This window comes from Lutra lutra, chromosome 18 (genome assembly GCF_902655055.1).
Source record: "Lutra lutra chromosome 18, mLutLut1.2, whole genome shotgun sequence".
Classification (NCBI taxonomy): Eukaryota; Metazoa; Chordata; class Mammalia; order Carnivora; family Mustelidae; genus Lutra; species Lutra lutra.
The window spans coordinates 18,964,200-18,987,192 of NC_062295.1; the positions used below are offsets into that span (position 1 = coordinate 18,964,200).

The 22,993-nt window shown below is 44.1% G+C and overlaps 1 long non-coding RNA gene across 1 annotated transcript in view; it reads right to left on the minus strand.

Moving 5' to 3' along the window:
• Window positions 1–481: 481 nt before the first annotated feature.
• Window positions 482–22,993, minus strand: part of LOC125090270 (uncharacterized) — a 75,951-nt gene continuing 53,439 nt past the window's right edge. The window contains exon 3 of the long non-coding RNA XR_007124262.1: window positions 482–1,378. This is a non-coding gene — a long non-coding RNA (uncharacterized LOC125090270). The remainder of the gene's footprint in view (window positions 1,379–22,993) is intronic.

The following is a 22,993-nucleotide window of genomic DNA, read 5'->3' on the forward strand; positions in this document are numbered from 1 at the left end:
AGAGGAGAGGGAGAGAGAATCCCTCGAGATTTCCCCCAACACAGGGCTCGATCTCACACCCCCGAGAGCGTGACCTGAGCCAAAATCAAGAGTCAGAGGCTTAGCCGACTGAGCCACCCAAGTGCCCCCAAGGGCTCATTTTTAAGTAAGAAAAGGCACTCCTATCATTCAGAGAATACCAAGAGTTTCAGGAACTCTGTGCCAGGAACCAGGGACAAAGACCAAATATATCTATACCATTCTTGTAAAAACTAAATACTGTTTATATACATACCATCTACACTAATACACTTCCCTCTTCTGGTATTATAGGTTTTCCTTCAATACTACTCATTGGGGCACTAATGATACTTCATGATACTTCTTTTAAAAAAAAAAACTATTTATTTATTTGTCAGAGAGAGAGAGAGAACAAGCAAGCAGACTGGCAATCAGAGGCAGAGAGAGAAGCAGGCTCCCCCACTGAGCAAGAAGGCCAATTCAGGGCTAGATCCCAGGACTCTGGATCCCAGGACCCATGACCAGGATCATGACCTGAGCCAAAGGCAGCAGCTTGACTGACTGAGCCATCCAGGTGTCCTGATGATACTTCTAAGTAAGAATGTAGTTACTATTCCTCCAGGTCCTCACAGGATTTTCTACTTAATTACCATCCTGCTGGATGAGGAGCCGCTGCTTATTCCAATCCTCTCCATCTTCCTGAGTCAAAAATTAGATCCGGGATCCCTTTTTATTGGCTTTGTTTTTCAGCTAAAATTCACTGAGCACTAACACAGTACCCGACACTTGTACCCCTGATGATCTAATCTCTATGACAACCCACTAGTTAGAAGCTATTTATCTTCATTTTCAAGCTGGCACAACTCAAGCACAGAGGGGTTAAGGAACTTGTCCAAGGTCACACAGCTGGTGGTGGAACGGGCTTCTAAGCCAGTTGGTCTGCTCCATCACAAATAGCAGTGTCTCCATCTCCCAGCCTTCTCTGCCATCAGATCTGCACACCCACCTCCACCTTGCTAAGCAAGATGCCCACTGCACCCCGTATACAATAATGCTTGAGGTGCTTCTCTGAGTTATGCCAGCTCCCACTGACATCCGGACTGGTTGCAGGCAGGCATCCCTCCGTTTATGTGGGTCTGTCATATGCATGTCTGAAATGGTGGGGACCTTCCCCTTACGATTCCTCTGATTCTCAACCCCATGCTCTGAATAATTTCCATACAGTGGAGGTGAGGATGAGTTCCAGACAAGGTGTGGTGTGACGTCTGGGCTAGAGACAGGCTGGGGTTGCGGGTGTACTCTGGGAACACAGCTGGAGGCGCCTGGCTGTGGGGCAGGCCAAGGTGTATACGGTCATTGAAGCTGGGTGGCAGGAACACTGCAGGCAATACAGAACCTATCTTGTCACTCTTGCCGGGAGCTCTGTTGAGAAGCTCACTGTGTTACTAATCACTGAACTAGAGGCCTGTCCCTCGCTCAGCTGCACCCTTCCATGACCAGTGGCCACCAGAAGTGGGATGTCTGCCAAGCAACCGTGTCCATCCCGCAGTCCCCTCACACAGGACAAGGGCCCTTAGGCATCAGAATCGAAGCAAAGTTGGGTCTGGTTTTTAATGTGCTCCTGGCGCTAAATGGGCATTGCATGACATGGGCCCAGAGTGGCATCTCTAACAGATGACTCAAGCGCTCTATTTCAATCCGTTCCAAGCTCTGCAGTGACAGTCGATTTTTTAAGCCTTGTCATCCTTCAGAGTCATTAAGTCAGCAGGCGCATTTGTCTGGCACCAAGACACGGCTACGGCTTCACAAGGTTTAGCAGACGATCCATAAAAGGCATTTCTCTCCACTCTGCACCCGCCCACCTCCCACCCACACTGCTTCACACGCAAAAAAAAAGAAAAAAGAAAACGGTACTGTAACCCAAAAAATAAATAAATATAGGGTATGCCTTCGGTGCCCTGAATGTGGTACTGCACAAAGAATCTCAAAGACGTCCAAGTTATCTCAGGACTTGAACTCAACGGGGGGAGTAGTGGCACGTGTTTGGGGTGTGTGCTAGGGTGTCCAGTCGCTTACGAGCACTGGGATCTCGGGAAGTTCCTTGGCTCCCGTGAGCCTCAGCATCCTCATCTGTGACCTTCGTAAGACCAGCAGCACCTACCTCCGTAAATTTTCAACTGAATGAGATGATGTATGCCAAGTGCCTGCCTTGGGGCAAGGGCACAATCGGCATTAGCTATTCTTAGGAAAACGCAGAGGGAGAGATTAACTGGATGAAAATTATCAGCAAAAATCCAAATTCTCAAAAGGAAGCAAAAAGAGTCAAGGATAAGGTTCTGGGATGGAGTAAAAGGTACGGTCTCTGACAGCAGGATTCCCCAAGGTTTCTGGAGAAACTCTGGTGTTAAGTTCTTGCATGTTTAAAAAAACAAAACTGAAAACGTAGTAGATTTCTGCCTTCCTCACAAGCAGGGCAACATGACCAAATTCCTTGCCGCTCAGTGGACTGAGCTCTCTAGAGGAAGGTATTACCTAAACAAAAGTTACTTTTTAATCTTTTTATAGGCAGCGAAGGTAAAAGACTTTCTTTGAACTTAATTACAGAGTCAGAACTGGCCCTGTTTCCAAGTCCCTCTTTGGCCTTATGAAAATGGAAGTCAGATTTCCCAGCAGGGCAGGAGAAAGGAAGGTTTCTTAGCAGAGGACTGCGGGGCATTTCTCTTCCAGCCTCCTTTGGGCAAGAATCCCAGGTACTCAGACCTCCATTTAGAAAGCCTCAATGGGGAAAATAATAATCATATGTTTCCGTTCCTCCCAGATATTCGAGGGTCACTCAGGTATTAACTAATTAATTCTCCAAAGTCAGCAGAGAAAATTGCTTCCAAAGCTTTCTGAGCACTCTTGAAATGTAAATGAAGTCTCAACCCAAACTGTCCCTTCCACACCTGAAGAATTCCAATCGCGATCCGTGTACCCGGAATAGAGGCGAGACCTACCTGCCGGTCTCATCTCGGATGCTTCCTAGAGAGGGCTCCCTGAACACTCTCTCCAGCACACTGGTGTGTCTGTCTCTTGTTTTCCATCCAACGTTTCTCATCAAGTTAAGCTGCCTAATGTCCCTGGTGTGCTTGCTTATTGGTTGATTTGTTCGTGCATCCCAGCTAGAAGGTGAACTCCAACAGGATTTCTGTACCTCCAGCACTTTTTACCATGCACAGCACATAGTAGGTACTCAGTCACTTCTTGGTGAACAAATAAATGAAGGTAAGAGCAATTTGATTCATTTACCGATGCCCAAATTCATTTTTAAAATTTTTTTAATTTGAGAGAGCACAGGAGCAGGGTGAGGGGCAGACTCCCTGCAGAGCGGGGAGCCCAACCCGGGACTCAATCCCAGGACCCTGGGATCATGACTTGAGCGAAAGGCAGATGCTAACCCATCTGAGTCACCCAGGTGCCCCTACCCATGACCAAACTGAAAGTAATGATATGACATTTTATGACTAGAATGTCCATCTTTAAGATGCTTACAACTCTTACGGACATTATGCCAGTGTTGATCCTGTCCCCAAGTGATCTTCCTTTGCCTTGAGTAGACTCAGAATGTCCTCAGAATGCCAAATCCATGCCCTCTGAGGACAAACTGCTGTGCCCATGTTCTCAGCATGGCCCCCAGTACTCTGCCCACTTTGGAGGTTGTGCTTATGGCCCTGCTAGACACCAGTGGAAAGCCCCAGGCCTTGAGATCGTGAGCTGTCTAGCTTTCAGAGCTAGAGCTTTGGAGGTCTTCTAACACCTTTGATGAGGAGGAGCCAAGGGTGAGAGGAAAAGGTGCTCACAAAAAAACAAATCTCTAGTGAGCCAAGGACCAAGGGTTAGAGGGGTTGAGCCAAGAGAGTCCGCAGGAAGAGACCGAACAGCTCCTGAGCACCTATGTGCCGGGTACCACGCGAGGCACTGCACCTTAGCCTCGCCTCGTCCTCCCAACACCCAGAGGAGGCATTACTGTGCCTGTTTTACAAACCAACAAGCCAACAGAAGGAAATTTAAGTTCCTTTGTTCCAGGCCATGAGATGTCAAGGTTAAGAGGCCAGATCTGAATTCAAGTCTATCAAACCTCAAATGTTATTCCACCTCCCACACCTCCTCCTTCCTCTTTCAGTGGTATCACTGGTATCTCTCATTCTTCTCCTCCTCCTTCTTTTCTTTTCTTTTTTTTTTTTAAAGATTTTGTTTATTTATTTGACACAGAGAGAGATCACAAGTAGGCAGAAAGGCAGGCAGAGAGAGAGCCGGAAGCAGGCTCCCTGCCGAGCAGAGAGCCCGACGCGGGGCTTGATCCCAGGACCCTGGGATCATGACCTGAGCCAAAGGCAGAGGCTTAACCCACTGAGCCACCCAGGCGCCCCTCCTCCTCCTTCTTTTCAAGCAGACTCCACACCCAGCTCAGAGCCTAACTCATGACGCTGTGATTAAGACATGAGCTGAGATCAGCCGCTTAATGGACTGAGCTACCCAGACGCCCCTGTATCTCTCATTCTCCTAAAGGTAATGTGGGCTGACATTTCTCACAAAAGCTTCCATATTTCCAACAGTAATATTAAACCAGAACATGAGGGCTTTCTGCCAGACCCCGGGCTGTATTACCCCAATCCTCCAAGCGGCGTTGGGAGACTGAGGTGGGCTGAAGCGAGGCCACCTGGATTTCTGTTACAGCCCCTACAAGCTAGCTGAGCTCCATCAGGTGTTATCTTTCTGTGCCTCAGTTTCTTCCTCAGTAAAATGAGGGCAGCACCATCTACCTCACAAGGGCACCGTCAGGATTACATTAGTTATTACACGTGAAGTACTTAGAGCCACACCTGGCATGTAGGAAGCACCAAGAAACGCTACCTATTATTACTCATTATTGTTAAACTGATGAAATCAAGGTTCTGAGGGGGGAACACAAGGTCTCCTGTGGGGGATCTGCAGGAATCCCAAATTCAAGACGTTGCAGTGGAGCTCCTCACACTCCTTCCTCCTGCTCCCTGCTGGGACTACACAGCTGCTCAGATGAGAAACCTCAAATATCACCCCCGCTACTGCTCCCTCTCAGACCCCACATTCAAGGGGCCATGTCCTCTGAACTCTCCCTGCCCATCTTCTCCGCCTCTGCCCAGTTCAGATTCTCATCTCAGATCTCTTAGAGTCTTGTGGTAATTTCCTAATTGGCCTCCCTCATACCAGCCAGCCCTTCCTGGACACAGATGAAAACTGCAGTCTCCCTAGAAAACAGGGCTAGTCCAGTAGGCAGCCATGTCCCGTTGGCCCGAGATCTGTTCTGGCCCTTCTCCTCCCCGCTGTGCTTCTCAGGCTTCCCTGCCAGCTGGGTGCTGGTCAGGTCTGGCCAGTGGGACCCACTGGTGGGGTATCTGGGGTGTGAAAGACAGAAGTCAGCCTCAGGCAGTGACTGGTAGCTTCTGCGTCTCTCCCGTGGCCTGAGCTTGGCGGGACAGCCCCCACCATGGAGCTCCAGCCTACTGCATGGTCCCAGCTTCTGGATTCTGGTAACACCATCTCCTCCTCAGGTACTGCCAGCCCAAAGAGAGCAGCTGGCGTCCTGCGGCTGGTAACCTGTGAGGTGCCATCCCATCCTTGGTTGGATCCTCAGCTCTTCCCTGTATTAGATGATTTTTCCTTGAACTATCTAGAAAAGTTTATGTTGTTCTGGTTAGACCTCATCCGAATGATACTTTCTATCAATCCCCTTCTTAAATAATCTTCTAGAATCTTTTCTCCATGGTAAGTCCAAAAACTGTAGAATATCCTTTGGGACTTGAAAGTCTGGAAGCAAATCACATTTGCAAATGCATCTTACTCCAAGCACACTAGGTTCCAGACACCCTGAAATTTCTCTGTTCCCCTAGACAACACGCATTCCTGACTCAGGTCCTGTGGCCTTTCCTCACTCTGAAATGTGCTTCTTCTCTGCCTGGCATACTCTGTTCACATTTCCAATCTTATCCCTACAGTTCATTCTCCATTCAGTGGCCAGTGACTCATTCATTCAACACATAACACTGCATTCATTTTAGGGGAAAAACTTAATGATTTGATATATGTATATATTGCAAATGATTACCACAGTAAGTTTAGTTAACATATATTACCACATGTAGTTCTAAATTTTTTTGTCTTATGAGAAATTTTACAATCTACTCTCTTAGCAACTTTCAAATAAACAATACAGTATTGTTAACTACAGTCACCACACTGTCCGTTATAGGTCCCCAAAACTTATTCATCTTACTTATTCATATAACTGGAAGTTTGTACCTTTTGACCACTACTACTCCTGCCTCTGTATCCATGAGTCCCTTCTTCTGTTTTCCTTTTCCTTTTTGCTTTGGTGTTTTAGGTCCTACGTATGAGATTACAGGGTATTTGTCTTTCTCTGACTAGTTTCACTTAGCATAATGCATTCAGGGTCCATCCATGTTGTCACAAATGGCACGATTTCCTTCTTTTTCATAGCCAAGTAATATTCCTTTGTGGGTGTGTGTATACACACACACATACACACACAACCATGTTGTCCATTCAACTTCTGCTGTACTCCTAGGTCATTGCCATGCCTTGGCTATTATATATAATGCTGCAATGAATATGGGGGTGCAGGAATCTTTTCAAGATGATGATTTTACTTTCTTCAGATAAAGAAACACCCATACCATATGCTGGATCATATGACAATTCTATTCTCAGCTTTTTGAGGACCCTCCATACTGTTTTCCACAGAGTGACACTTTTAAATTCAAATCACATCATGCCCTTCTTAAAACTCTCCACCACGTCCAAATAAGATCCAAACTCCTCGCCTAGATTTAAAGGGCTCTGCATGGTCTGACCACCTCTCCTACCACCGCCTGCCCGCTGGCCCGGTCTGGTCTGGCTGTAAGGGCCTCCCAGCTGGACCATGAGCAAACCCAGGCAGTTTCCTCCTAGGGCCACCGCCTCTTTTGCTCTCTCTGTCTGGGAGATCCATTCCCGGGGCTCCTTCCTTCTTGCCCCCGTGGGCTCAGCCCAACCATCGCCTCCTCAGAGCGGCTTTCCCTGATCACTCGCCTCGTGTTGCCCTCCAGCATCACTTATTTGATAGTGAATCCTTCCAGGCCTAGTTTGACATCAACTCAGAGCTGCCACAGAACATGACGCATTTGTCTCACTGTCATCATCGCCGCTGACTTTTTAGGCACTGCACTTACTGTGCATGAAACACTTTCTAAGAGCTTTACTGTATTATTTCATTAAATTCTCACAACTCTGTGACAGTACTACTGTTTTCTCCCTTGCACAGAGGGGGAAACTGAGGTAGAGAGGCAGGTGAAGTTTTCATGGCCACTCAGCGGGCAATTGCCATACCCCCAGGATTGTAAACACCACAAGGTAGAGAACATGACTTTGTTCCTTCCTTGCCAAATATTTATTGAGCACCAATAGTGTGCTCTGTGCTAAACCGGGGGTGTGGGGGGCAGGTGGGGTACAGTGGCAAAAAAGTCAGAATGGCCTGTGTTCACACGGAACTTGGGTTCTAGGAGGGGAAGAGACAGTAAACCATAGTTACTTACCTTTCTTAAATTCTACTTGAGCTAGATGCTAGGAAGGAGAAGCACGGTGCCAAAGGTGGGAAGTATAAGGTCCTAGAGTCTTGGGAATTCCTTCCTGAGGAAGAGGATTAGAGGGGCAGGACAAAAGAAAGAACTTCCCAAACAAAGAGAAATGCTCCATGCAAAGGTCTTGGGAGAAAGGAACTAGGTAACTAGGTGGTTGGAGGACCTCAATGAAGGTGAATGTAGCCCCAGAGGGCAGAGATGGGAACAAGAAGGCTGGAGGGAAAGTCATCCCTAACTCCAGGTGAGCCAAGAGCTCTGGGCTCAGTCGTCTTGTACTCCCCGTCCCAGGCCAGACACAGTGGGCACTCCACAGTGGTTTGTGCTGTTGTCACTGATCTAAGTGAATGAATGAATGAATGATAGACAGAATGAAGAAATGACTCTGCACGTTCTGGCGGCCAGCAGCTGCACTACCTACTAGCTGTTCAAGTCAGGGATATTCAAATGAGAGAAAGGCAGTTATCTTTAGACTTGGTGCAGAAAAATACGACCAGGGAGAAAATTATATTTTGAAACAAAAGAGACTAGTCTCTTTGCACTGGGAAGGGTGTATGCTTTCATTTATTGGTGTCTGGACAATTGTTATTAAAACCATAGGAAAGGCTAACCTGAATCTATAACTATGGATTTTTTTTATTTTTACTTTTTTACTGAACCTGAGCTCAATAGACTGATGTTCATTACAAGTAGAGTCTATGGTTTGAGGGAATCTTTTATTTATAGCTATCCGGTATTTGAAATAGGTATACTGAAATGTGATTTACAGGATAGTCACTTAAGGAAATAACTGCATGGGCCTTGGAGGACAGATCTGTTTGTCTAGTCTGGGGCCCCAGGAACTGGTGGGGATTAAGTAGGACAGCACGACTCCCTGTATGTGAACACACCCTCTGTGTGTCTCTGGGCTGGAGCTGCAGGAAGAAGCCCGAGAAGCCAGTAGACCCCTCTACCAGGAGGGCCACAGAACCTCCACAGCAGCCACCAGCCAACTACCCTTGGCCACCATCTACGCTATTGTCATCTGGACTCCCCTGTATGGAAGGGAAAAGGAAGATCAAAAATACAACTATGGGGCCCCTGGATGACTCAGGTGGTTAAGCCTCTGCCTTCGGATCAGGTCATGGTCTCAGGGTCCTGGGATCGAGCCCCGCATTGGGCTCCCTGCTTGGCAGGGAGCCTGCATCCCTCTCTCTCTCCATTTACCTCTCTGCCTACTTGTGATCTCTGTCTCTGTGTCAAATAAATAAATAAAATTTTTTTTAAAAAATACAACTATAATGCTAATGCAAATAATAACAGCTGATGTTTAGTGACTATTTCGCAGGGAGCTAAACCAGATGAAACGTTATAATCCTCACAACCACCCCATAGGCCAGAGCTCATTATTACCCCGGCGTGGTGTGCATGAGAACAAACGAGGTACCATGAGATTAACAGATACACACACTTGATAAGCGGAAACTCTGGGATTCTGGAATCCATCTAGTTTCAGAGCGGAGAGAAGAGAGAAATGAACGGAGGCAATAATCAAACATTGCGGAAGAAAATTTCCCAAGCCTGAGTTCAGGCCTCTGTCTTCAACATGAAAGGGCCCACTGAACCATAAGGAACACAAACTATGAAACTGGATTTTCAGAAAGTGTTGTGAAGATCAAATGAATGTATACATATAAAAAGCCTAGAGGGGAGCCTGGGAGGCTCAGTTGGTTAAGCATCCAGCTCTTGATTTCAGCTCGGATCATGATCTCAGGATCATGAGATCGAGCCCTGCATCAGCTCCGCACTGGGCATGCAGCCTGCTTAAGAGTCTTTCTCTCTCTCAGATAAAAAATAATAAAATTTTTAAAAATTAAAGAAGAAGAAATAAAAAGCCTAACAGGCCCACATGTGTGCATGTTCAATATTATTAGTTTGATGAAATTATTATCACATTGTCAGTTAAGAAAACTTTAAAAGATGAAGGCAATGCATAAATTCATTTATAAATACAGATACACAATTTTACATGAAGTATTAGAAAATTAAATCCATCAGTTCATCAAAAGAATAACAAAGCCCATGTTAGGAACACAAGGATGGTTTAAGATCACAGTATCTTCATTGTAACCCACTATATCAGCCAGTTAAAGGGGAAATTTCATATGTCATATGGTTATAAGATAAATCTACAAAAATCAAGAGCTTTTTAATGAACTAATAATTAACAAATATTACTTTTAATAATGAACTTGGGGGCGCCTGGGATGCCTAGAACACTTATGGAAGAAATTAAGGAAGACACAAAGAATTGAAAAACATTCCATGCTCATGGATTAAAAGAACAAATACTGTTAAAGTGCTGATGCTACCCAAAGCAATCTACACATTCAATACAATCCCTATCAAAATACCACTAGCATTTTTTCACAGAACTGCAACAAACAATCCTAAAATTTGTATGGAACCACAAAAGACCCCAAATAGCCAAAGAAAGGTTGAAAAAGAAAATCAAGGCTTGGGGCATCACAATGCCAGATTTCAAGCTGTATTATAAACCTGCAATCACCAAGACAGTATGCTACTGGCACAAAAACAGACACGTATATCAGTGGAACAGAACAGAGAACCCAGAAACGGACCCTCAACTCTATGGTCAACCAATCTTGAACAAAGCTGGAAAGACTATCCAACAGAAAAAAGAGAGTCTCTTCAACAAATAGGGTTTGGAAAATTGGACAACTATATACAGAAGAATGGAACTGGACCATTTCCTTACACCATACACAAAAATAAACTCAAAATGGATCAAAGACTCAATGTGAGACAGGAATCCATCAAAATCCTACAGGGGAACACAGGCACTAACCTCTTCGACCTAGCCACAGCACCTTCTTCCAAGACACATCTCCAAAGGCAAGGGAAACAAAAGCAAAAATGAACTATTGGAACTTCAAGATAAAAAGCTTTTGCACAGCAAAGGAAAAGGCCAACAAAACTAAAAGGCAACCAACCAACAAAACTAAAAGGCAACAAATGTCTTATCAGATAATGGGCTAGTATCCAAAATCTATAAAAAACACCCAAAAAAACAAATAATCCAGTCAAGAAATGGGCAGAAGATATGAACAGACACTTCTTCAAAGAAGACATACAAATGGCAGACAGACACATGAAAAAATGCTCCACATCTCCTGGCATCAGGGAAATACAAATCAAAATCATAATGAGATACCACCTCACACCAGTCAGACTGGCTAAAATTAACAAGTCAGGAGACAACAGATGTTGGAGAGGATGTAGAGAAAGCAGAACCCTCCTACACTGTTGGGGGGAATGCAAACTGGTACAGCCAGTCTGGAAAACAGTATGGAGGTTCTGCAAAAGGTTAAAAACAGAACTACCCTATGACCCAGCAACTGCACTAAGTACTTATCCGAAGGATACAAACACAGTGATTCAAAGGGGCACTGGGACCCCAATGTTTATAACAGCAATGTCCACAATACCCAAAATATGGAAAGAAGCCAGACGTCTATTGACAGATTAATGAATGATAAAGAAGATGTGGGGTGTGTGTGTGTGTGTGTGTGTGTGTGTGTGTGTGCGCGCGCACGTGCGCATGTATACACTGAACTCTAGGGAACAAACTGAGTGTTGCTAGAGGGGAGGGGATGTGAAGAGGGAATAATTGGGGGATGGGCATTAAAGAGGGCACTTGATGTAATGAGCATTGGGTGTTATATGCATTTAGTGATATGAATCACTAAATTCTACCCCTGAAACTAGTAATGCAGTATATGTGTATGTTAACTGCACTGAATTTAAGTAATTTTTTAAAAATGAAAAGAGGGTTTGGGCACTATGAGAAGATCCCAGAATGCTAGTCCAATAAATCGGGTATTTATTAAGTACACAGTGGGAAAAAAAATTAAACTGGAAAAGAGCATAAATGGGTCTAATTTTTTATTAACATATAATGAATTATTTGCCCCAGGGGTACAGGTCTGTGAATCATCAGGCTTATGCATTTCACAGCACTCACCATAGCACATACCCTCCCCAATGTCCATAACCCAACCACCCTCTCCCTATCCTCCCACCCCTCCAGCAACCCTCAGTTTGTTTCATGAGATTAAGAGTCTCTTATGGTTTGTCTCCCTCCCGATCCCATATTGCTTCATTTTTTCCCTCCCTACCCTCCACGGGCCCCTGCCTTGCCTCTCAAATTCCTCATATCAGAGAGATCATATGATAATTGTCTTTCTCTGATTGACTTTACTCAGCATAATACTCTCTAGTTCCATCCACGTCATTGCAAATGGCAAGATTTTGGGTTTTTTGATAGCTGCATAGTATTCCATTACATATATATACCACATCTTCTTTTAAATGAGTCTATTTTTGTAGAGATGGATAGCTGTGGAGATACTAAAGGCAGAGACTTTCTGGGAAATTATTGAATCAGTCCAGTTAATAATAATAAGGAACTGAGGTGGAACAGGGATCTTTCCAGCAGAACCATTATTAGTAATATTTGGGATAAGTCAATAGAATCTGGTAACTAAAGACCAGATTGGAGGAAGGTTATACTGTCAGGCTAAGTAGTGAAGGGCAAAGGAGGTACTATGGAAAAGGTGACATTGAGTTCAGTCAAGCTGATTTCAAAATACTTCCAGAACATCCAAGTGGTAAGAAATACGGATCAGAAGCTTCAAATAAAATGTAAGGACTAGGGGCACCTGGATGGCTCAATTGGTTAAGCATCTGACTCTTGGTTTCAGCTCGATCATGATCTCAAGGTGGTGAGGTCAAGCCCCGAGGTGAGCCTCAAGCTGAGTGTGAAATCTGCTCAAGATTCTCTCTCTCCCTTTCCCTCTTGCCCTTCCCCCTGGTCCCTCTCTTTCTCTCTAAAATAAGTAAATAAAAATCTTAAAAAAAAAAAAAAAAAAGTCAGGACTAAAACATGAACTGACAAATCATTCCTGGAGAGCTGACAGTTGGAGCCATGACAGTACAGGAGGTCAGCTAGGAAGACTGTGCAGCCAACAAGGAGGGCCAGGACAGAGCTTCAGAAAGCGCCAACATGTAGGGGGATGGGATGAGGACACAGAGTTGGTATGAAGCTTGAGCGGCTGTGGGAGAGGAGCCAGGAGTGTGCAAAACCACATTAAGCCAGGGATGAGCTCCAAAGGGACTGCAGTGGCCAGCGGTCTGGAGCGCCAAAGAAGGGTCAAGCAGGAAGAACATTCAGCAATGTGGCCTCCAGGTCTCTGGGGGAAAACAAGTTGGAAGAAGAGCTGGGGTTGAGTGGAAGCTTTGTGCAGTCTGCGGGCTAAGCAGAGATAGGGAGTAGGCAGACCAAAGCATCTAAGCTACTTTTTCCATCAAAGTGAGTAAGAGCTTAAGGCGGGGGCTCAGATGACATGGATTTGAATCCCACCTCTCTGGGCTCAATTTTTCTTATTTGTAAAATAGAGGTGACATGAACTTCGTAGGAGTTATGGTAACTGAGATCATTCATTTCAGGGGCTTCCATGGCAACCAACCCAGGGTAAGTGGTAACTGCTGAGCATTACTACTACCGTAAAATACAGGACGAGACCATCAGCTGAGAAAGGGCAGGAAGCAGGAGGAAAAGGCAGAAAAACATGTCATGTGTATTTAAGTAGACTACTTCTCATAGTTTTGAAAAACAAAACAAACAACAACAAGATGACCAGGAGGCAGCAAGGGGTCAGTGGAAGCCAGCGGAGATGATCTTGTAATGAGCCCAAACCACCCACACTGTCAGGCCAGTCCTCCCTGCAGCACTCAACCACTGAACAATGGGGTAGGAGAGGAACAAATGGATGGCCGGGAGCATTCTGGCCTGGGGATGGCAAGGGTTAAAACAATCTGGTGTGGGAAAGGGACCAGATGTGAGCAAAAAAGGAAGATCCAACTAGACCCGGAGGAAGAGGGCAGGATATGGGAGTGAGGGTCAGATGAGGGCAAAGAGCAAGCTAATGGATCATGAGGAAGGGAAAAATGTCTAAAAATGAGTACTTGATGGGGAGGGAGAGATTCAGAGGCCTAGGCATCTCAACAACCATTTTCCTTCTCTCTCTCTTTCAACTAGGCTCCAAGGCCAACATGGGACTTGAACTCACAACTCTGAGATCAAGGGTCATATGCTCTACCAACTAAGCCAGCCAACCATCTCTGTTTTCCTTCTGTTTCTGTTGCTTTTTCTATTCCTCCTATGTTCAGTCTCTTACCTATGTACCTCTGGTACATCCAATAACTATTTCTTTTTTTTTTTTAAGGTTTTTTATTCATTTATTTGAGAGAGAGAGAGAACATGAGCTGGGGTGGGGAGAGGGAGAGGCAGAAGCAGGCTCCCTGCTGAGCAAACAGCCTGATGCAGGGCTCAATCCCAGGACCCTGGGATCATGACCTGAACCGAAGGCAGACACTTCACCAACTGAGCCACCCAGGCGCCCTTCAATAATCATTTCTAAGTAACAACACTAATTACAGTGACACTATTCAGAGCCAGGCAGGAACTGTGTCAAGCACAGTTGCCATAATCATCCCATGGGTCAGAAAGTCTTTGATGCCCATTCCTATTACTAAGCTTGCTCAGGGTAAGTGGTGGGACTGGGATTTGAACCTGGGTGATCCGAATCCCAAGGCTAGGCAAGTAACCATGGCACATGTAGCAATTTGAGCATTATGGTAGGTAACCTCTAAGATTGCTCTGGTAGTCTCCGCCTCCTGATCCCACCCTGTACAAGTCCCCCCCGCCCGCCCCCCGTTGACAGTGGGCTGTATTCTGTGGCTGGCTTCCAGCAGCCAGGGTCACCTCTGGGATTAGGTTACAAAGAGGCAGTGTCTTCCATCTGGGATGCTGGCTCACTCACCCTCTGAGGGAAGCCAGCTGCCACGTTGTGAGGTGTTCAGTGAGAGGCCCATGTGGCAAAGAACTAAGGAAGTTCTCTGGCCAACAATCAGCAGAAAACAGAAACCTCAGTTCCATCAGTCCCCAAATAACAGAATCCTGCCCGTAACCATGTAAGTGAGCTTAGAAGCAGACACTTCCCAGTTGGGCCTTCACGCACACAAGGTGACAGCCCCAGTCTACTCTGACTGCAACCCTATAAGAGGCCTGGACACAGAGGCACTCAGCTAACCCATGCCCAGATTCCCAACCCACTGAAAATGGAGGTAACGAATGCACATAATATTGGGGCCTTGAGGGTTTTTTTCTTTTTTTAATTTTAAACTTTATTTGCAGATAATATTGGTTTTAAGCTATGTTCTAGGGTAGTTTACTGTGCTCTGATAGATAACTAGCACGAGCATCCACTCCATGCTTGACACTTCCTGACGTTGGGAACACAGAACTACATAAGACTCAGTATCTGGCATCTGAGAACGAAGAGGGAACAAAACTTCTCTTGATTCCAAGAGAAGATAGCCCAGGCACAGGGGTGGGAGGACTAGTGGTCAAGTCCAATGCGGGAAACCAGAAAACGTTCACAGAAGAGGTGAAGCTTGGTCTGGGTCTTTTTTTTTTTTTTTTTTTTTTTAAAGATTTTATTTATTTATTTGACAGACAGAGATCAGAAGTAGACAGAGAGGCAGGCAGAGAGAGAGAGGGAAGCAGGCTCCCTGCTGAGCAGAGAGCCCGATGTGGGACTCGATCCCAGGACCCTGAGATCATGACCTGAGCCGAAGGCAGCGGCTTAACCCACTGAGCCACCCAGGCGCCCCTTGGTCTGGGTCTTGAAGGAGGAATCACAGCTAACCAGATGTGCAGGTGGGGAATGGACAGTTTTATGGAGAGGGAACAGATACATGCCAAAGTGCAGGAGACAGAAAAGCAACTCAATTGTGGCTGCGTGTGGCTGGCATCAGAACCAACGAAAGGGGCACCTGGTCACTCGTCGAGTAAGCGACAGCCTTTGGCTCAGGTCATGATCCCAGGACCAGATCAGGTCCGAGTCCAGATCCCTGCTCAGCAGGGAGTCTGCTTCTCCCTCTGCCCTTCCCACTGCTCATGCTCATTCCCTTGATCTCTGTCTCATAAATAAATAAAATCTTAAAAAAAAAAAAAAACACCAAACAATGGAATGTCTTGTGTGCAGAAACTCCCAAACATCCCAAAGACGGTCATGCACAATACATACTTGATTTATTCAAGAACTTGGGCCACTCTGAAGTCATTTTTAGGTCAGAGGTCACAAACTGACAACCCATGAGGAATATGGCCCGCACACATGCCTGTCTGACCCACAAGGTTACGTTACTACTTCCAATTAGTTGTTAATGGTCTACAGATAAGGGATTTCAGAAAAATATGCAGATATCCCACTGAGATTAGAACAGCAAAAGATCTGGGGCGCCTGGGTGGCAGAGTCAAGTGCTGACTTAGTTTCAGCTCAGGGTGTAATCCCAGGGTCCTGAGATCCAGCCCTGCACCGGTGCTGTGTCCTGCAGGGAGTGGGCTTGGGATTCTCTCTTCCTCTCCCTCTGCCCCTCCCCCCCATCATGCTCACATTCTCTTGTTCTTGCTCTCTCTCTCAAATAAATAAATCTTAAAAAAAAATAAAATAAAATAGCAGAAGATCTTCAAACTGAGCTTGCATTCCCATTTAGCAACACTTGTCAGGAGTGAGATGGCAGCTAGCCCCTTTAAACAGAGCGCATGCGCCCCAGCTTGCCACAGTTCCCACCTGGCCTGCTGAAGACCTTTGACTTTGCATCTCTTTCTCTGGAAGACACATGTGTACTGAGTATAAACATCACAGCTGTCAGCAGGATGTGTTGGTGAACTCCCATCACCTCATCAACTGAGTGACCACTTGAAAGCCTCGAGTAGAAAAAAGTATTGATTTAAAGCAGTGATTCTTACCCTTTAATGTGCATGTGAATCACCTGGGGTCTTGTCAAAATACAAATTGTAACTCAGTAGATCTGTTGAGGAGCCTAAGATTGTGCATGTCTAACAAGCTCCCAGGTGATATGGATTGGATGCTGCTGGTCCAAGGACCACACTTCAAGTGCCAAGGGGCAGGGGGTGTTGGCCCTGACCTCTAGGATCCAGAGCCAGACTTCTTCTGGGATTGGAACATGTCCTGTCTGCTAAAACAGAGACTCTTCTAATAGGAGTCAGCCCTGGATCTGGGCTCTGCTGGGAACAGTAGCTGAGCGAAAATAAAATAACAGGTATATTGAAAAATGATTCTTTCTAGAGTTTTGTAGAACTCGTGGAAAATAAAGTAGCACTTACTGACATCTTTTGTGTGCCCTGGGTTATCTCAGCTAATTTCAACCCCTACCTCACACCACCTCCCCCCAAACCCCTACAAAAACAAAGTATAAGTGTAGGGGGCAAGAAAGTGAGCTGTGGAGCCAAGACGGCCTAGGTTCATATCCCAATCTGCCACTTAGTAGCTGTGCAGCTCTGGCCAAGTTACTAACCTCTCTCTGCTTCATTCAGTTTTCCATCAGGAAAACTGAGGGTGGTATAGTACCCACCTGCTGAGATGTAACAGGGTGAAAACACGGACTGTGCTCAGGACAGCATCTGGCATATGGTAAGTGGCCAACAAAGACTTGCTATTATTAGTATCCCTTTTTTACAAATGCAGAAAACCAGCCTAGGAGAAGTTACTTTGGTCACACATTAAATGGTGGGCCCAGTTTTCTTTTCAATGACCCTAGGGAGTAAGGACAGAAAGCCTTGTGTGAGTAAGATTGTATCTAAAAAAAAAAACAGCCCACACCCTCCTTCAAGGTCCTTTTCTATCCTACTGTGCAGCCCACTCTTGTCTAGAAGACTTTGGTACGTGGCAATAATAATAACATAAAATTTACTGAATATGTGTATCATCTTATTTAATTTTTTTGGTAAGATTTATTTATTTATTTTAGAGAGAGAAGGAGAGACAGAGAGCACGGGGATGGGCAGAGGGAGAAAATCTCCAGCAGATTCCCCACAGCAGGAAGCCTTACACAGGGCTCAGTCTCACAACACTGAGAGCATGACCTGAGGTGTAATCAAGAGTTGGACACTTAACCGACTGAGCCATCCAGGAGCCCCTCCTCACATCAATCTTATGATATAAGAACCATTGCATTGTTATTCCTCCACTTTGCAGATGGGTATCTGGAGATTTGCCCAAGTTCACCTACTGCTAAGTTTTAGAACTAGGACTCAAAGCAAGGCAGTCTGATCCCGGAACCCAGGGAGCTATGCTACCTGGACAAAATCTGGATACGTAGATGGCTTTGCTGATGAATTCTATCAATCACCTAAGGAAGACATAATACCAGTTCTATATAAACCCTTCTAAAAAGTAGGAAAAGGAGAAATACTTCCCATCTGATTCTATAAGACCAACATTACCCCACTACCCAAACAAAGGTATTACCAAAAAACTGCAGACCAACATCCCTGATTATACATGCAAAATTGCTAAATAAAACACGGGCAAGTTGACATAAACGGTACATAAAAAGGATAATAATTTTGACCAGTAAGTCTTATCCCAGGAGTATGAGTTTGGTTTACATTCAAAACTAAATCAAGGGGCACCTGAGTGCCTCAGTGGATTAAAGCCTCTGCCTTCAGCTCAGGTCATGATCCCAGGGTCCTGGGATAGAGCCCCACATTGGGCTCTCTGCTCAGCAGGGAGCCTGCTTCCCCCTCTCTCTCTGCCTGCCTCTCTGCCTACTTGTGATCTCTGTCTGTCAAATAAATAAATAAAATATTTAAAAAAGAAAAAAAACTAAATCAAGTAATTCACCATAGCAGCAAACTAAAAAAAGTCATCTGAATAGATGCAAAAAAATCTCATTTGTGAAATTCCAAAACAAACGTTGGAATTTTTTACTCATTCATAACAAAAACTTTCTGCACAATGTAGGACTAGAGGGAGCTTCTTCAACATGACAAAGAACATCCAAATAACCTAACATCACAATGAAAGAATGAAAGCTTCTCCCCTGGGATAAGGAAGAAGACAAGGACAGGATGTCCTCTCTTGCCACTTTTATTCAACATATACTAAAGTTTCTAACCAGTGCAATCAAATAAACAAATAAATAAAAATAAATTTTAAAAAAAGGAAGGCACCAGAAAAGGAAGACATAAAAGTGTCTTTATTTGCCGATGGCATGATCATCAAGCAAAAAAATCTGCTGTGATCAACAAGAAAGCTAGTAGAACCAGTGAGTGAGTTTTAGCAAGGTTGCAGGATATGTCAATACACAAAACTCAGTTAGATGTCTATAAAACAGCAAGACAGTCACAAACTGAAATTAATAAAATGATACATTCACAATAACATAAAAATAGGACATATGTAGAGATAAATCTGACAAAATCTGTGAAATGCTCATACATTGAAAATGATAAACACTGCTAAGAGAAGTTTTAGAAAAACCTAAAGAAATGGAGGGATACGCTATGTTCATAAAGATTCAATATTGTTGGGGGCACCTGGGTGGCTCAGCGGTTAAGCCTCTGCCTTCAGCTCAGGTCATGATCTCAGGGTCCTGGGATCGAGTCCCACATCGGGCTCTCTGCTCTGCAGGGAGCCTGCTTCCTCCTCTCTCTCTCTCTCTCTCTGCTTGCCTCTCTGCCCACTTGTGATCTCTCTCTGTCAAATAAATAAAATCTTAAAAAAAAAAAAAAGATTCAATATTGTTAAGACAACGTAAATTCTCCCCACTTGATCTATAGAACTTGTGCAATCCAAATGGAAATCCCCAACAGGCTTTTTTTTTTTTTTGGTAGAAATTGACAAACTGGCTCTAGAATGTATATTGGGGGAGGGCACCTGGATGGCACAGTTAGGTGTCTTGACTCTTGGTTTCAGCTCCGGTCATGATCTCAGGGTTGTGAGATCGAGCCCCATGTCAGGCTCTGTGCAGAGTCTGCTTCAGATTCTCTCTCTCTCCCTCTGCCCCTCCCACTCATACCCTCTCTCTAAAATAAATAAATCTTTTTAAAAAATAAATAAAACAAAATATATATGGAAATGCAAAGGACCTAGAAGAGCCAAATTACCTTTGGGGGGGGAGAATGAAGTAGAATACTAACACTATCTGATTTCAAGGCTTATAAAGATTTAGTAATCCACACGGTGTGGCAATGGCATAAAGATAGAAAGATAAATCAGTAGATCAATGAAACAATAAAAGTCCACAGATAGACCCACATATGTCTGGGCAACGGATTTGTAACAAAGGCGCATGGACAATTCAGTGGAGAAACAACAGTGCCTTGACACATGGTACTGGAAAAATTAGGTGCTCATATGCAAAAAGGAAAATGAACTTCTATCCATACTTCACATCATATATTAAAATTAACTCAAAATGTATCATAACTCTAAATATAAGACTTAAAACTTTAAAACCTTGTCACACAGGAGAATATGTTTGTGTAACCCTGATCTGGGCTTTTTTCAGATTCATCATCAAAAGCACGATCCATAAAAGGATGAATGATTAAGTTGGTCTTGGTCAAATTAAAAAACTTCCGCCCTTCAAAAGACACTGGTAAAAGAATGAAATACAGGCTGCAGGCTGAGAGGACCACATATCTCATCAATTGCACAGCTGATAAAACACTTATGTCCCAAATATATCAAGAACTCTGAAAACTCATTAATAAGTCAACAAACTGATAAAAAGAATTACTCAAAATATTTGGACACATCACCAAAGAAGATGTATCGGTGGTAAATTAGCACATGGAAAAAGACTCAATCTTCAGTCTTTAGAGAGATGTAAATTAAAGTCACATACCACTAGTATTCCTACTAAAATGATTAAAATTTAAAACACTGACCGTACCAAATGCTGGTGAAGATGTGGACAAAACAGAAGCCTCACAGACTGCTGGTAGGAATGTAAAATAGTGCTCTTGAAAACAGTTTGTCAGTTTCTTACCTTTTTAGGGAAAAATGTGCCTGCCATATGAACCAGCTATTCTACTTTAGGTATGTACCCAAGAACAAATAAAAAGATACGTCCATAAAAAATATGTATACATCTTCACAGGAGCTTTATTTTTTAATAGGCCAAAGCTAAAAACAAAAACAACAACAAAAAAACACCTAAATATCCATCAAGAAGTGAATTACAAACTGTGTATACTGTTGTGTCCATAAAATGGAATACTACTCAGCAATAAGAAGGAATGCAGGGGCACCTGGGTGGCTCAGTGGGTTAAAGTCTCTGCCTTGGGCTCAGGTCATGATCTCAGGGTCCTGGAATCGAGCCCCGCATCGGGCTCTCTGCTCGGTGGGAAGCCTGCTTCCTCCTCTCTCTCTGCCTGCCTGCCTCTCTGCCTACCTGTGATCTCTGTCAAATAAATAAATAAAATCTTAAAAGAAAAAAAAAAGAAAGAATGCAATATTGATACATGCTATGACATGGAAAAATCTCAAAATAATCATGCTAAGTAAAAGAAACCAGACCAAAACCCAAAGAACATTATTTCATTTTGATAAAACTGTAGGAAATGCACTGCACATGGACAGAAGGCAGATCAGGAGCTGTCTGGGAAGGTGGGTGGGAAGGCCTACAGAGGTGCACAAGAAACTTTTGAGGGTGATGGACATGTTCATTATTTTGATGGTGGTGATGGTTTCACTGGTGTATCCATAGGTCAAAACTTACCAAACTGCACACATTAAATATGTGTAATCTATTGTATATAAATTACTCCTCAGAACGGCTGTCTAAATATGACAAAATTTTTCTTCTAATTTTTTTAAGGTTTTATTTTTTTCAGAGAGAAAGTGAGTGAGAGAGCATGAGCAGGGGGAAGGACAGAAGGAGAAGCAGACTCCCCGCTGAGCAGGAATCCCTGATGTTGGGCTCTGATGCCAGGACCCTGGAATCATGACCTGAGCTGAAGGCAGATGCTTAACCAACTGAGCCACCCAGGCACCCCTAAGTATAATAAAAAATTTTAATTGGATGGAGGGGTAGGTGAGTGGATGGATGAATAAATGAATGGAGAGATGAGTGGATGGATAGGTGAGTAGATGGATGGATGGATGGTATTGGGTGGAAGGAGAGAGAAAGGGAGCCATCTTTCCTTCACTTGTGGCCTAAGAAAAAGGACATTTCCCCACTGGATTTTTGGACAAGCTTTCCTATCACCTTGGGGCTTATTTGTCTCCCTGCTCACACTGCATTTATTGTCTGTCCCAACCCCTGCCACCCTAAGGACCAAATCTTTGATCACTAATTACACTGTCATTGGATTGGATTCCCACTGGGACTATACAACCCTTCAGAGCTTTTCATTTTCTTACCTCACCATATTCCCAACACCAACTTTAGCACACACATAAAAAAGGCATTCAATAAAGATTCTTCTGGTTAATTGATTTACTGATTAATTAATTGAAAAAGCTATAAATTCTATAAGGTGTTAATTCTTTTCAAAATCCAGTGGGATTTAGGGAATTGGATTTTTATTAAACTGCTTACCTTCAAAAGAAAAATTGGATCTTCGAGTTCCAAATTTTTCCATAATTGCCCCACAATGCTTTTATAACCAGAAACCGGCTCTAAAAATAACTAAATAAGTACACGTACCATTCAAATTTTAAAAACAACAGCCTTATCAGGTTCATTGGAAACTCTAGCAAATCAGACTGAGTCTTTTCACTGTGTTATGCCAGAGGCTGGCGTCCCATCCTCCTCTCCTCTTTAAGCTTAAAGTGGTTCTGGAAGATTCCAGCAGAAACCACAGAGTGAACTGAAACAACGGATTCATGGAACAAGACAATCAGGAAAGGCAGCCAAGGCCAACCGAAGTTGTCTGCTTAGACGAAAGCTCTGATCCAGCAAATTTCTCAGAAAGTTCCATCTATATTTATAGCTTTGGAAAGCTTTGGGGAACATGGGACACTCAGGCTGGTAGAATCCTGGCTCTGAGAGGTACTGGGAACAAAATGTTCCCTCCTCACTTGGATTGCAAGAAAGCCAAGCTTTGGTTTTCTGAGTCCTTCCTGATCTCAGAGGAAGGAAGACTTCTGGCTTCTCTGTGCCCCCAGGGTCTTCCTTTGTTTAATGGAATTTCATTTTCCCTACTTGACTCATAAAGCATAGTAATAACCACCACCACTTATGTAGTTAGTACTCATTATGTTTGAGGCACTGGGCTAAGAGTCACTTTATTTTCACAAACACTTACTATTTTTAATGCCCATTGTAGAGACAGTGTAACTGAGGTGCAGGGAGGTGAAGTAACTTACTCAAGGTTCACACTGCCAAGTAAGTAGTGAATCAAGGATTTGAGACTGGGTCTACCTGGCTCTAGAGTCTTAGGTCTCAACCTTTAAACT